Genomic DNA, 13,064 nt, shown 5'->3' with positions numbered 1-13,064 from the left:
CCCACCCAGTCTGCCATTACCACAGCAGCCACGCCCACCCAATTGGCCATGCCCACCCAATGGGCCACACCCAGCCAATGGGCCACACCCACTCAGCACTTGACGATGCGTAAGTGGGTTTTGGGTTGCAGTTTGGGCACTCGGTCTCTAAAAGGTTCGCCATCACTGCCTTAGTTGATGCTAGTGGAGTTGCAAGGCAGCCAGGAACGTTTGAACAAGGGTCTTTTACCTGCCTGGTGCTAGCTAGTGGTGACATATCATTTGGAGTCAATGAAAGGTTCACTGTTTGGGATAGTTGTGAGAAAACAGACAAGAGTTCAATCTGTTCAGCATTGAATATACTGTAGGGAGCACTGCCTTGGCCAGAGCATCAAGTCTGGAAGTACTGACTTGGGGTTTGTGAAGACTGGATAAAAAAAAAAACTGGCTTAGTTTAAACACTAGCAAGAAATGGTTATGGGTTCACTGGAAATATTCAATCTTTATCTCTACCTGGAATCACCTTATGGAGAAGAGTTACAATTCAGGAGTTCTCCTGGACTTTCCTGCCTTTCAGGAATTTAACGGTTGGCAATCGGGGCCAAGAAATCTTTGTGCAATGAGATCTTGAGTACCAGCTATGGTTGGCTTTGGATTGGGAAGCATAATGATTTGTGCCTTCATCATCTTGTAATGCAATTAATGGAACAGAACAGAATAATAGATTAGGAAGGAACCTTGGAGGTCTTCTAGTCTAACCCCCGTTTCAAGCAGGAGACCCTATGCCATTCCATACCAGTGGTTACCCAGTCTTGCCCACAGCTTCTGAAGGCAAGCCATTCCACTGGTTAACAGTTCTGTTAGGAAATTTCTCCATAGTTCTAGGTTACTTCTCCTTGATTAGTTCCCATCATTTCTCATCTTGCCTTCTGATGCTTTGACCCTCTCTTCTTTGTGGCAGACCCTCAAATATTTTTCATGTCACCCTTAGTACTTCTTTTCACTATACTAGACATAATGCAATTCCTGCAACTGTTCTACATGTGTTTTGGCCTCCAGCCCTCTAATCATCTTTGTTGTTCTTTTCTGCAGAGTCTCAACATTTTTTTTATAATATGGTGTCCAAAACTGTATACAGTAAGTATGGTGTTAGTAAGGCTTTATAAAGCGGCACTAACACTTCACATGATCTTGAGTCTATATCACTGTTTAATGCAGACATGTCAAACTCATGACATCATGTGACGTCGTGGAACAGCGGCTTTCGATACCATCGACCATGGTATCCTTCTGCGTTGTCTCGGAGAGGTGGGGGTGGGTGGCACCGTATTGCGGTGGTTCTCCTCCTACCTCTCTGACAGGTTGCAGTCGGTGTTAGTGGGCGGATAGAGATCGATCCCTAGGCGCCTCGATCATGGGGTGCCTCAGGGCTTGGTCCTGTCCCCCCTCCTTTTTAACATCTACATGAAACCGCTGGGTGAGATCATTCGGCGACACGGGGTGAGGTATCATCAGTACGCGGATGATACCCAATTGTATATCTCCACCCCGTGTCCTTTCAGTGAAGCAGTCGACGTGATGTGCCGGTACCTGGAAGATGTGAGGGTCTGGATGGGGGGTGAACAGGCTTAGACTCAACCCTGACAAGACCGAGTGGCTCTGGGTCTTGCCTCCCAAAGGTCAACTGGATGGTCCATCATTAGTCCTGGGGGGGGGTAAATTTACCTCCCTCAGTGCAGGCACGCAACTTGGGTGTCCTCCTGGACTCACAGATAAATTTGGAACAACATCTATCGGCTGTGGCCAGGGGGACCTTTGCACAGGTTCGCCTAGTGCACCAGTTGCGGCCTTATTTGGACCGGGAGGCTTTACTCACAGTCACTCATGCCCTTGTCACCTCAAGACTGGATTACTGTAATGCGCTCTACATGGGGCTACCCTTGAAGAGCGTTCGGAGGCTGCAGTTGGTTCAGAACGCAGCCGCGAGAGCGATTGTGGGCGCGCCAAGGTACGCCCACGTATCACCTATCCTCCGCGAGCTGCACTGGCGTCCTGTGGGTCTCCGGACGCAATTCAAGGTGTTGGTTATCACCTTTAAAGCCCTTCATGGCATAGGGCCAGGTTACTTACAGGACCGCATACTGCCGCACAGTTCCCAGAGACCGGTGAGGTCCCGCAGATTGAGCCTCCTTCAGGTCCCGTCGGCCAGACAATGTCGGCTGGTGGGCCCTCGGGGACGGGCCTTTTCTGTGGTAGCTCCGACCTGGTGGAATCAACTTCCCCCCGAGGTTCGAACTACTCCCACCCTGCCAGCCTTTAAGAAAGCCATTAAAACTCTCCTGTTCTGGCAGGCCTGGGGCTGATGTCCCCGGGGGGGGCGGGATATGATCGGACACGCTGTATGAATGTATTTATTTTATTGCTTTATTGTCATATTACTATTTTAATTTTGTACGCCGCCCTGAGTCCCTTGGGATTGGGCGGCATATAAATTTTAGAAATAAATAAATAAATAAACATATCAGAGCTTTTCTTCCATTGCCGGCAATGGGGTGGGCATGGTTTCACTGTGACGCGTCCGGCCTGTGGGCCAGCAGTTTGACATCCCTGGTTTAATGCAATCTAGGACTGCATTGTTTTTGGCTACTGCTGCACACTGCTGGCTCTGATTTAAGTGATACTGTATTCCATTTTATATAATGCTTCTCTTGAGGACCGCTGTGAAATCAGAAGTGAGACTTCCTAAATACCTCCTGAGGAAAACACCATCTACAAGCACTTAAGGGGGCCAGCATTTCCAGCAATGGGCTTAGTCTATGGAACGTGTCCATGGATATTCAATCTTTCTTCACCTTATTGGGCTTTTAAAGGTCCACAACGTGTCTCCTTAGGAATGCATTTAATAAAGTGGAGGTTTATTCAATCTCATGGAAGTGCTGTCATGGTTGACTGAAGTTCTGTAGCTTACTTAGAACCTATTCAATTTATCAGGAAACAAGCCTGAGTCAGTAGCCAAGCAACCAGCACATGCACCTGCTTTTCTGGCTATGCAATATGTAGGCAGTGCTGAGGATATGGCTATCTCTAAAAGGAAGAATATATAGTTATAAATATACAGTCTATTGCTTACTATCATTTGTAACTTTTTAAGGTTTTGATTTGTTTTGTACAATTATTTGTATGGCTATTTTTTTCTATTTATTGCTGTTAACTGCCTTAAAGCATCATAAACAATAGACTATAAATTTGCTAAATAAAAATTAAGGTAAAAGTTAAAGAAGTCAGAAAATACTGGGTACAAGGAGTTTCACCCTGAAACAAAAGACAAAACTTAAAGCCACTCTTCTTCTTCCCAAAATGGAAAGGGAAAGCAGCAAAGGGATCTGAATCAAAGCCGCAGTCTTTTGTAGTACAGCAGTTGCAACAGTGCTGAACGAATGGGACTGACAACTGGTCCCCAAAAGTTCTGACTGTTACAGCATTTCCATGGACATGTAAACACAATATATGTCATGGTTCCGATAGATGAAAACCATTGAAGAACTTCAAGGCAAGAATTCTTCCTTAAAAAACATTTTATTCAGGAAACAAAGTATCGGCACTACCTAGTTGAACCCAAAACTAGATTCCCTTCCCCCAGATAAAAAGTAACAAGTTGCAAGTCCCACCCCCACTAAGCAGTCATAATTCACATTCTCCAATTAACCCGGAGTGCGGGCTCTCTCCTCAGCCCGCCAAAACGTTATCGGTTTGTGTCCTTGAGTTCCCACGGAGCTGCATTATTATTATTACGGCTAGCTGAGCTCAAGTATTCACCCCATCCCTCCTTCAACACCTGATCTCTAAACAGAAGAAAAAGCACATTGAAAGCAAAGTAAAAATGGCTGCAATTTCCATCAGTTGTCAGAGCAGGAACATCCATTGTTATAACATTGACAATATGGGTGCTTGACAATTACACAATTGCAGCATGTTGTGGTCACAGGACTATCACTTGTCACCTTCCCTGCCAGCTGCCCACAAGCACAGTCAAAGGGGACGCCAGCAGGAAAGGTTACAAGTCACTTCTGCTACTTTTTTTCCCCAGAATCCCACTATGGAGTTTCAATCCTCTAGCCTGGAATTTGCAACCTCATGCCAGCTTCCCCGTTGACTTTGCTTGTGGGAAGCTACCAGGAAGTTGCCAAACCTAGTCATGTGGGGTCTTTGCTTAACAATGCACAACCTTTAATGATGGCAGTGGGGTGCTGTTGCTAGGCGATGCAGTCACATGACATAACAATTTACGACTGCATCATTTAACAATAGAAATTCCAGTTCCAATAACTATGATTAAGTGAGGACTTCCAATAGACCAAAGCTGAATCCTTCCACAGATTTAGAGATTTGGAGGAAAATAATAGCTTTGCAGAAAGTGATACATTAGCCACAACTTTCCTTTGTAAACCTGTCCATTTGAGATCAATAGCTAGAGGATGATGAATTATTGTATTTACAGGGCTATTCCAGTCTTTTCAAACGCACCTTCTAGAAGCAGGCATAATGGGAGTCTGTGGGAACTGGAAGAACAGGAAGTCACCTCGATGTCGCTCATGGGGAGGGATGCCTGTGGGGGCTGGGCAGGTTTGGGGGAGAGGGTCTTTGGCAGGTGGGACAGTGGGCAGGAGGTTCGTCCTGCATGGTGAGGTGAGGCAAGGTGGAGTTGCCACTGCTGCAGGGCAAAGCGAGGTCACTGACACCATCAGCCCATGCACACAGGCCAGTGAGTGCATGGGGGCCAACAGTGTCCATCAACAGCCACAGTCTGCCGGCCCCTCGACCAGCGCACTCTGGGGCTCCGCAGCCCACCACCAGCAGTTCAGAGAAGCTGCCTCTCAGCTGGATGGCCGGCCGACAGCTGAGGAGGCGATGCAGTGGGTAGTGTCCAGGGAAAAAGAGAGCATGCGAGGTCAGGAGGGATGGGATGGGGGGAGGGAAACCAGCCATGCTGGGATGCATCCGGCCACATGGGACCTCGGCAAGTTAGCAGATGGGACGCTTGCCATCTCTGGAGCATGGCGTGTGTGCCCACAGAGAGGGCTTTGAGTGTCACCTCTGGCACGCATGCCATAGGTTCACCACCACTGTCCTAGAAGCAACGTTTCCATGTATTTATTTGATTAAAATATGTCATACATGATCTTTCTTTTCTGTAGAGATCCTAAAAAGTCACAGAAGAGAGAAAGACTGAGGATCAGACATGGCACACCCATCCAGAACTAACATCTAAGACCATGGTAATAATTAATTCATAATATAGAAATTTGATAAATAACTCTATAAATAAACTTGTCTCCTTGCCCTCACAAATAATACATTTTCAAGTACAGGTAGTTCTCAACGTATGACCACATTTCTGTTGCTAAGTGAAACATTTGTTAAGTGAATTTTGCCACATTTTACAACCTCTCTTGCCACCGTTAAGTGAATCACTGCAGTTGTTAAGTTAGTAACACGGTTATTAAATGAATTTGGCTTCCCCATTGACTTTGCTTGTCAGGAGGTCGCAAAAGGAGACTCTGGACACTATAACCGTCATAAACATGAGTCCGTTACCAAGCTTCTGAATTCTGATCACATGGCCATGGGGATGATGCAACGACTGTAAGTGTGAAAAGGATTACCTGCCCAATGGCTTTGCATACATTGTCCCTTTAAACTATGCTATTAACAACTCACAAGACTATTAAAATGCATTCAAAATAGAAATCCCAATAAATTTAATAAAGCTTAACAAGAAAAACAAAAAGGAATTGTTAAAGGAAAGACTCAATTGTTTATGCAGGTAGCTGTCACTTAATGATGGTAATTGGGATCACTAAATAAGCAATGAGGTTGTAAAGTGCCACGTTGCAAAAGACCATGTCGAATTACAATGGCAGTTCCATTATTAAGCAAATTCCACACAATTGTTAAGGGCAGTGTCATGTGATCATCTTTTGCCGCCCCCTGCTGGCTTCCCTACTGACTTCAATTGTCAGAAGCCAGCGGTAAAGTTTCCAAAGGCTGATCACGTCGCTGTGGGATACTGGGACCGTTGCAACTGTGAGTTGCCAAGTGTCAGAATCATGATCACATGACCATGGGTATGCTATGACAGTTGTAACTCCAAGGTTTGGTCATATATACATGAGTGGTTGTAAGCAAGGGCTATCTGTAGATAAACTTAAAAATGTCAGAACTCTTCTGGCCTTTAAATAAAAGAGCCTGTTTGGTATAGTTTTATAAACACTTTAATAGCAGCAATTAAGATTTGATTTGTTATTCGGTCAAGATTATTTTTCTAAATCGTAATTAATAGCAATTATTATGAAGATTCAGTATTTCATGTAAGACGGTGACATGCAGTGACAGAAAGAACAAAGAACATCTGTCCAGATCCCACAGTGACAGAAAGAACAGAAAGAACAAAGAACATCTGTCCAGACCCACAGTGACAGAAAGAACACAAAGAACAAAGAACGTATGTCCAGACCCCACAAACCTAAAGGAAGTGTCTGCTAGGCATCTTCCTATCTCCATCCGAACTGCTGGTGCTGCAGCTCCAGCTTCCCAGTTGCCCTGACTGGTTTGTACACTCCCAGAAGAACGTCCATAGTCTGAACATGAGCCTGAACAAAACTTTTCCAAGGACTTCTTCTTAGACCAGAGGTCTCCAACCTTTTGGGCACCAGGGACCGGTTACATGGAGAGAGGTTTTTCTGTGGACCAGAGGGGGCGTGGTTTTGTGTGCTGCCTGCATCCTGCGGATGGGGCTTTGCTTGTTTGTGCGGCCTGGTTGCTGGCATGCCACAGCCCGATACCGGTCCACAGGCTGGGGGTTGGGGACCCCTGTCTTAGGCCATTGGTAGAAATCTTCAGGAAGTAGTTAACAAAACCACTTTAATACTCTTTTCTTTGCATTCTAGCCAATAAGTAAGCATGAGATTACCAAGAGATCAGACTTTCTCTTCTTCTGTTAACAGAAAGATTAAACAACTTTAAAAAACAGCAGCATAAAAGAGATCTCATTTCTAAACTAGGACTACCCCTGAAACTTACCAAAGTTCATAGTTTTATGTATGATTATAAGCATCAGTGGATTTTTTTTTGTCACTGGTACCCATTCTTTTAATCAAGCAGGCAAATATAAAGATTAGGATGTTCTTGTCCTTATAGCATTAAATCAAATCAATTTGTTTCTTGGATTATTTGATTTAAGGATCAGAAATACAAAAAAGGATTTCAAATGAAAAACTGGTTCATATTGTTTTCCTTCCATTTATCTCTTACTACCTACTGTACCTGCTTCTCAGTGTGTAGTTTGCAGGTTTCCCTGTTACTTTGAGCACACCAATTTCTTATATTAATAGTAGTTCTGAGTTCATGTCTTTCACTGTACACATGCTTCACTTCACTCCGTGTTAAAAATGTCCCCCAAACAAGAAGAAAAGCCTTATTTTTTTTCTTTTCCATTCTTTGGTCAGTGAATGAATAATAAGAATGTTGGACACTTGTGATAAATAGCACTGGAACAGCAACAGAAACACCTAGAAGGGATAGGTTACATATTAACAAGAGAATGAGTGAAATGAATAATTATAAAATAATAGATGGAACCAGACTCTCCCTTTCTTGAACAGAATTACTATTCCTATTTAGCAAAGGTTTCTGATCCAAAGAATAGATTCCTCATTTTCTCTTCCCTCAGATTCCTTTTAGCATTCATTTTAAAATATTACAGAAATCCCCTGATACTGCAGCGGAAATGGTGATGGAAGAAGAGGAAGGAACTAGAAAAAAATGTCCTTCTTTTATAGACAGGAACATTCAGAATAAAAATACACTCAAAGATAGCTTTAGTGGAAGCACTCTCTGCACAGTCAATAAAATTTATGTGGTAGAAATAGTGTTGATCTTCTACTTTAAAAATGTAAATATGTAAAATCTGTGATGCATACCATAAAGATATATTTACATGTTTCTTCTTATTTTTTCTATTTGTCCTATGTGTCAGAACCCATATTCTAAGGGGACCCCTTTCTACCTTTAATCCTAACTCTACTCTTTCTATACTTTTGGGTTCTGCCATGCTCCTGGAGGGGGGGAGCACTGCGGGCTATTGCTCTGATTTCCTCTATCGCTACACTGTAATACTTTGCTGTTTCTGCATACTTTCTTTGTCAACTATCTTTCCCCTTGATGTCAGCTAGAAGGGGGAGGGGAGAAGAAAGGAATGCGTCTCCAGCAACTGGTTTATCTCCGCTTTCGGAAGGTGTGAAGAGCCGACAAAACATCTCTGCAACCCTGAGACAGCCTGGTGTTATCTGGTCTTTCCCACAACGGACTTAATACCTGGGGATTGGCCCATTCGAACTGGCCGGATAAACTTTGGGGTGGGCTTTGCTTGGGACACTTTTAACCTATTGATCTGAGTGGGAAACCCTCAGATCCTGTCTATTATGCCTGCTTTCAGCTTCTTCTAATAAAAGTTCCTTTTGGAAGAAACTGCTTCCACGAGTTCTGCTTTCTTAGGATGAGGTTTTGAAGTGGGCCCTGACACTATGTCTATTCCAGCTTATATAAGGCAACAGTCCATCTTTCTTCTTGAGACCCACTTTTATGATGAATTTCTTCCTGCTGAAAGACACAACTAACTTTTTAAACATATACTTGCTGGTACCATATTCAATATAACCAACTGTTGAAAGACTACCATTTTATGATACTAAATATATTAGTATCAATCTTTTTTCTCTTCTTTCTCTGATTCTTTTATTCTTTTTTGAGTTAGAAATCCAAACAGGGTTGGAAGTAAGAATGATACAATTTTGACTGACAAAAACCAGATCAGCATGGCTGTAAGCAGACCTACTATAAATGCTCCCTCTGACTTTCCTTCCTTCCTTCCTTCCTTCCTTCCTTCCTTCCTTCCTTCCTTCCTTCCTTCCTTCCTCCTTCCCTCCCTCTTTTTTCTTTTCTTTTTTCCTTCCTTTCCTTTCCTTTCCTTTCCAGTCACTCACTGTTCCAGTGAGGTTTAAAATTTCCTGAAAAGTTATTTCAGTTTTATATTATACAGTTGCAGTCAGAGCTAGTCAAAAAGAAAATTAAATGTAAGTTTCATCCATATTATGTATATTTTTGTTCTGGTGTTAAGATTACAAAACTGCAAATCTAAAGTGAATCATACAGTATAAGCAACTTCACATAGGTTAAACAGCATCTAATCAGATCTAAGGGACCATACAAAATCTTGATTATTTTTTAATTAAATCATTTAAACTTTCTAATTTAAAAAATGGAGCTCACTAACCCACTTCAACCAACCTTCCTGTTTTGAAAGTATTTATTCTTTTTAACAATTGTTTATATTCAGAATGCTTGTATTTTATTGCTAGTAATCCAATTTCTGTAACATACACACAATGCATGGAACATACTGATAAATAATGGTTGAAAGTGTGAAGCAAGAAAGGAAATATGTATAAAGTTCATTTCATTTTAACCAACAGCCACAATTCACAATTTTGCTTCCACAAAACGTCCCCCAGATTGGCTCATATGTAAACCTACTTCCTATTTTATTTTTTTTAAAGTGAATGTTGCAATAAGGAGATCTAAAATTCAAACCTCAGCAGAAATCAATTCCTGTTTTTCAGAATACAGCAATTCATCTTTAAGCCCTTTATTCTCTATTGTCTCTTGTTAGCCTGCTTTTGCAAGATCTCACACCTCCCTGTTTCATTCCTGCAAGGCACTTGCTGATTTATCCCTTAAACAATAAAGGGACATGTACTTTTCCAACATTTGTGATAGCCACTAATAAACCATGACAAATTATGGACACATATTACTTGAAATTTATAGTACAAACTGGCATCATGTTGAATTGGATTTAAACATTCGCATTCTATGTTAAATGCTGAAATGCTGAAAACGCAATTTTAATGCTTCTTTAAAAACATTAAAATGCTTGAGGTTGCAGTGTAACGTTATGATTGCTAAAATATTTGGCATAGTCCAACTTCTGTTGCTATAGCTCTAGCTTTATTTTCCAAGTTCTAGGACTTTAGAAAAATCTATTTTCTGGAAAACACATTTCTCTGTTGAGTTTATTCTCTGTTGAGTTGATTAAAAGAATACCATTATTTTTTCTTGCACTCTTTTGAAATTCTGATTGTTGTTGAGATGAAGATCTTGGAAACTGATTTTCAGACAATTTCTTTGATGACTTTGAAGGGCACAATTGGGGTTCTTTGAGCTCTTCTGAATATATCTCTGCCAATTGTAAGAAGAAAACTAAGGAGGTAGCTCTGTATAAAAACCCCCAATTATAACCATACTTATTGTTTGCTGATGACCAAGGTAGATATGCAATTGTACAAACTGAGCTACAGGGAATAAAATTTAGTGCAGTGGGTTTATATATCACATATCAAGAAAAAGCTAAGTTTTTTAAATACATGTCTGAACAGTTACTGTCCTATTCTTTTCAGTATTGATGTATTCCACAGTTGGATAAATTAGTTGGCAAAGGAATTAAAGAAACACAAAGGAAACTGTCCCAACCTTTTTTGAACTGACTGATATCTTAGGTTTGATTGATGTACAGAGATTTAAAAGTGGACTGGCAAAAGGCTACCCTTTTTTTCTCTTGAGAGACATAAATCTTTTTCTAGAATTGATGTGATGTGCATTACAAAAAAAATTGTTCCATAAAACAATTAAAGATAATATTTTTCCAAAATCTTCTTTTGCCCCTAACCCAATGACCTTATATCTTAAATTTGGATCCCAGTCTTTCAAATGGGAATTAAACAAGCCTGTTTTGCAGCAATCACAGCTTGTTAAAGAATATAAAAAGTATTCCAAGTTTATTTTAACAATAACCTGGGCAAGGGTACCAATTTGACAACAAGGGTACCAATCTGGGCAAGGGTACCAATTTGGGATGCTTGTAAAGCTGTGATATGAGGATACATTATACAATATAATATATTAATCAAGAAGAAGACTTGGCTTAAAAACAGCAACTGTGAGAGGGACTTTGGAGTCCTAGTGGACGATCACTTGACTAAGAACCAACAGTGAGTGTGCAATTGTTAAGTGAATTTTGTGTCTCCATTGACTTATCAGAAGATTGAAAAAGGGAATCACATGACTCTGAGACATTTTCAGATCCCTCCAGAGATGCTCCATAGAGTTCCAGTCAGGGCTCTGGCTGGGTCACTCCAGGACATTCACAGAGTTGTCCCTAAGCACAGAAACACATGTTAGGTAATATCCAGCTTGAAATTAAAGAGAAAGAATATCTAGAATAAAAATGTCTATGCTTAATAAAACTAACTATTTGCAGAAGAGAATGTTTAAAAGTAATTTTTAAATAATTCTAATAATGTTCATACATTAATATTAAAATAGGCCACATATTACTTGAAAAAGACCTAAAGCTGATAAAGATGGGAGATTTAATTTTGAAAAGATAACTTCAATGTATATAGCGCTTAGCAATAGCACTTAGTTTTATATACGGGTTTATACTTTACAGAGTCAGAATATTTTCCCAACAATTTGGGTCTTCATTTTACCGACCTTGGAAGGATGGAAGGCTGAGTCAACCTTGAGCTGGTCAGAATCAAACTTCTGGCTGTGGGCAGAGTTAGCTTAAAATATTCCACTTTAACCACTATGTCATCGCAGCTCGGTAAAAAATACTCAAATATATGCTAATGTATATCTGAATAAGTTAATGTATACCTGAACAATGAATCAGGACTGATTCAAGTCATATCTAACAACAGTTCATAGATAAAATGCTGATAGTCTTAAAAGCAAATTTAAGAGCATACATGACATATCTTAAAATAATGATACAAGTTCGCATTCAAGATGAATTTTTACACGACTGACATTCCTAGTTTCTGCCTGAGAAAAAATACATAACCATAGTTTTATAAAGTAGTTCAAGAAATTGAAATCTAGAAGAAAATAAGGAGAAATTGATAATATCTAAGTAAAACAAAAGATTGTATCAAAATAGAGAGAAGTACTTTTTTCTGTATTAAAATCTTAGGCTTCCTAACAAAAATGAGAAATCTGGGTCTCTAATTACTGGACCCAAGATTGTTAATCATAGAAGCTTTCCATTATATATACATTTTTTGAAACTTCAGATATTTTAACAAGATACAAATGACATTTATGCTTTTTAATATTGTAATTTGGGTTATTTGGGTTAAAATAACAAGTAACCACTTTATAAAGTATTTATTATTTTGTAATCTTACCATCTAAAATCAGATTGTCAAAGGTACTTATTGAAGAGTTTGCCTCCAAAATATAAATTATAAAAACATAACATAATTTTTTTAATAATTTTAAATAGTATTGTTGCTAATTTTATTTCATTCTTACATTCAATGTTTTAAATTTCCACATGGGGGAGCTATAAGATCTGATTTAAATTCTTTCTATAACCACCACGTTTTGTGGAAATCTTAATAGGAGGCTCCAAATGTGTGTTTTATTATCAGCTTTGTTAAAATACAGTATGGGAGAATCAGCAAGACCCTATGCTTATACTCATTATAAAGTTAAAGAGCATTTAACAAGTCAGTATAATGAACAACAGAATAACAGCTAAACCAATGCAACTTTTAAAAAACTAGGGACTGTTTATGTTGTCATGGTATATAGCAAGCAGCCTTGCTATGGTGTATTTAATAAACTTCTGTTATCCTGTTTAATTTAGCAAACCTGTTCCGTTGCTTCTGTTAAATCATGCAGAGCCAGTGATCAAGTTTGTGTGAAATTTTTAAAATTTAAAATAAGATCTAAACTGATTATCATCTTTTCTATGTTTATTAAGATTATAAGACATCGTGCTCTTTATAAATATATGTATCCATAAAATTGTCAATAAAGCACTTCTTTTCCCCAATAAGCTAGATCTTTAAAAGAAAAGTTCACACAGCAGCCCACAGTTCTAGCACATTATAATTTTTTCTATATGCAAAGCAGGAAGCCAATCCTTAGCATGCAAGTCATGCCCTTAAAATATTCAAGTC

General features: G+C 39.9%; 1 non-coding gene across 1 annotated transcript; it reads right to left on the bottom strand.

Moving 5' to 3' along the window:
* Positions 1 to 12,675: 12,675 nt before the first annotated feature.
* LOC120309607 lies at positions 12,676 to 12,804 on the bottom strand. The gene has a single exon (XR_005557128.1). It is a non-coding gene; the product is annotated as a small nucleolar RNA SNORA66 (small nucleolar RNA).
* Between the last annotated feature and the right edge of the window lie 260 nt (positions 12,805 to 13,064).

Source organism: Crotalus tigris, unplaced genomic scaffold, assembly GCF_016545835.1.
Source record: "Crotalus tigris isolate CLP2741 ecotype Arizona unplaced genomic scaffold, ASM1654583v1 scf7180000018043.2394770, whole genome shotgun sequence".
NCBI lineage: Eukaryota > Metazoa > Chordata > Lepidosauria > Squamata > Viperidae > Crotalus > Crotalus tigris.
Note: the sequence above shows the minus strand (reverse complement) of the source record. Positions and strands in the feature narration are given on the sequence as shown.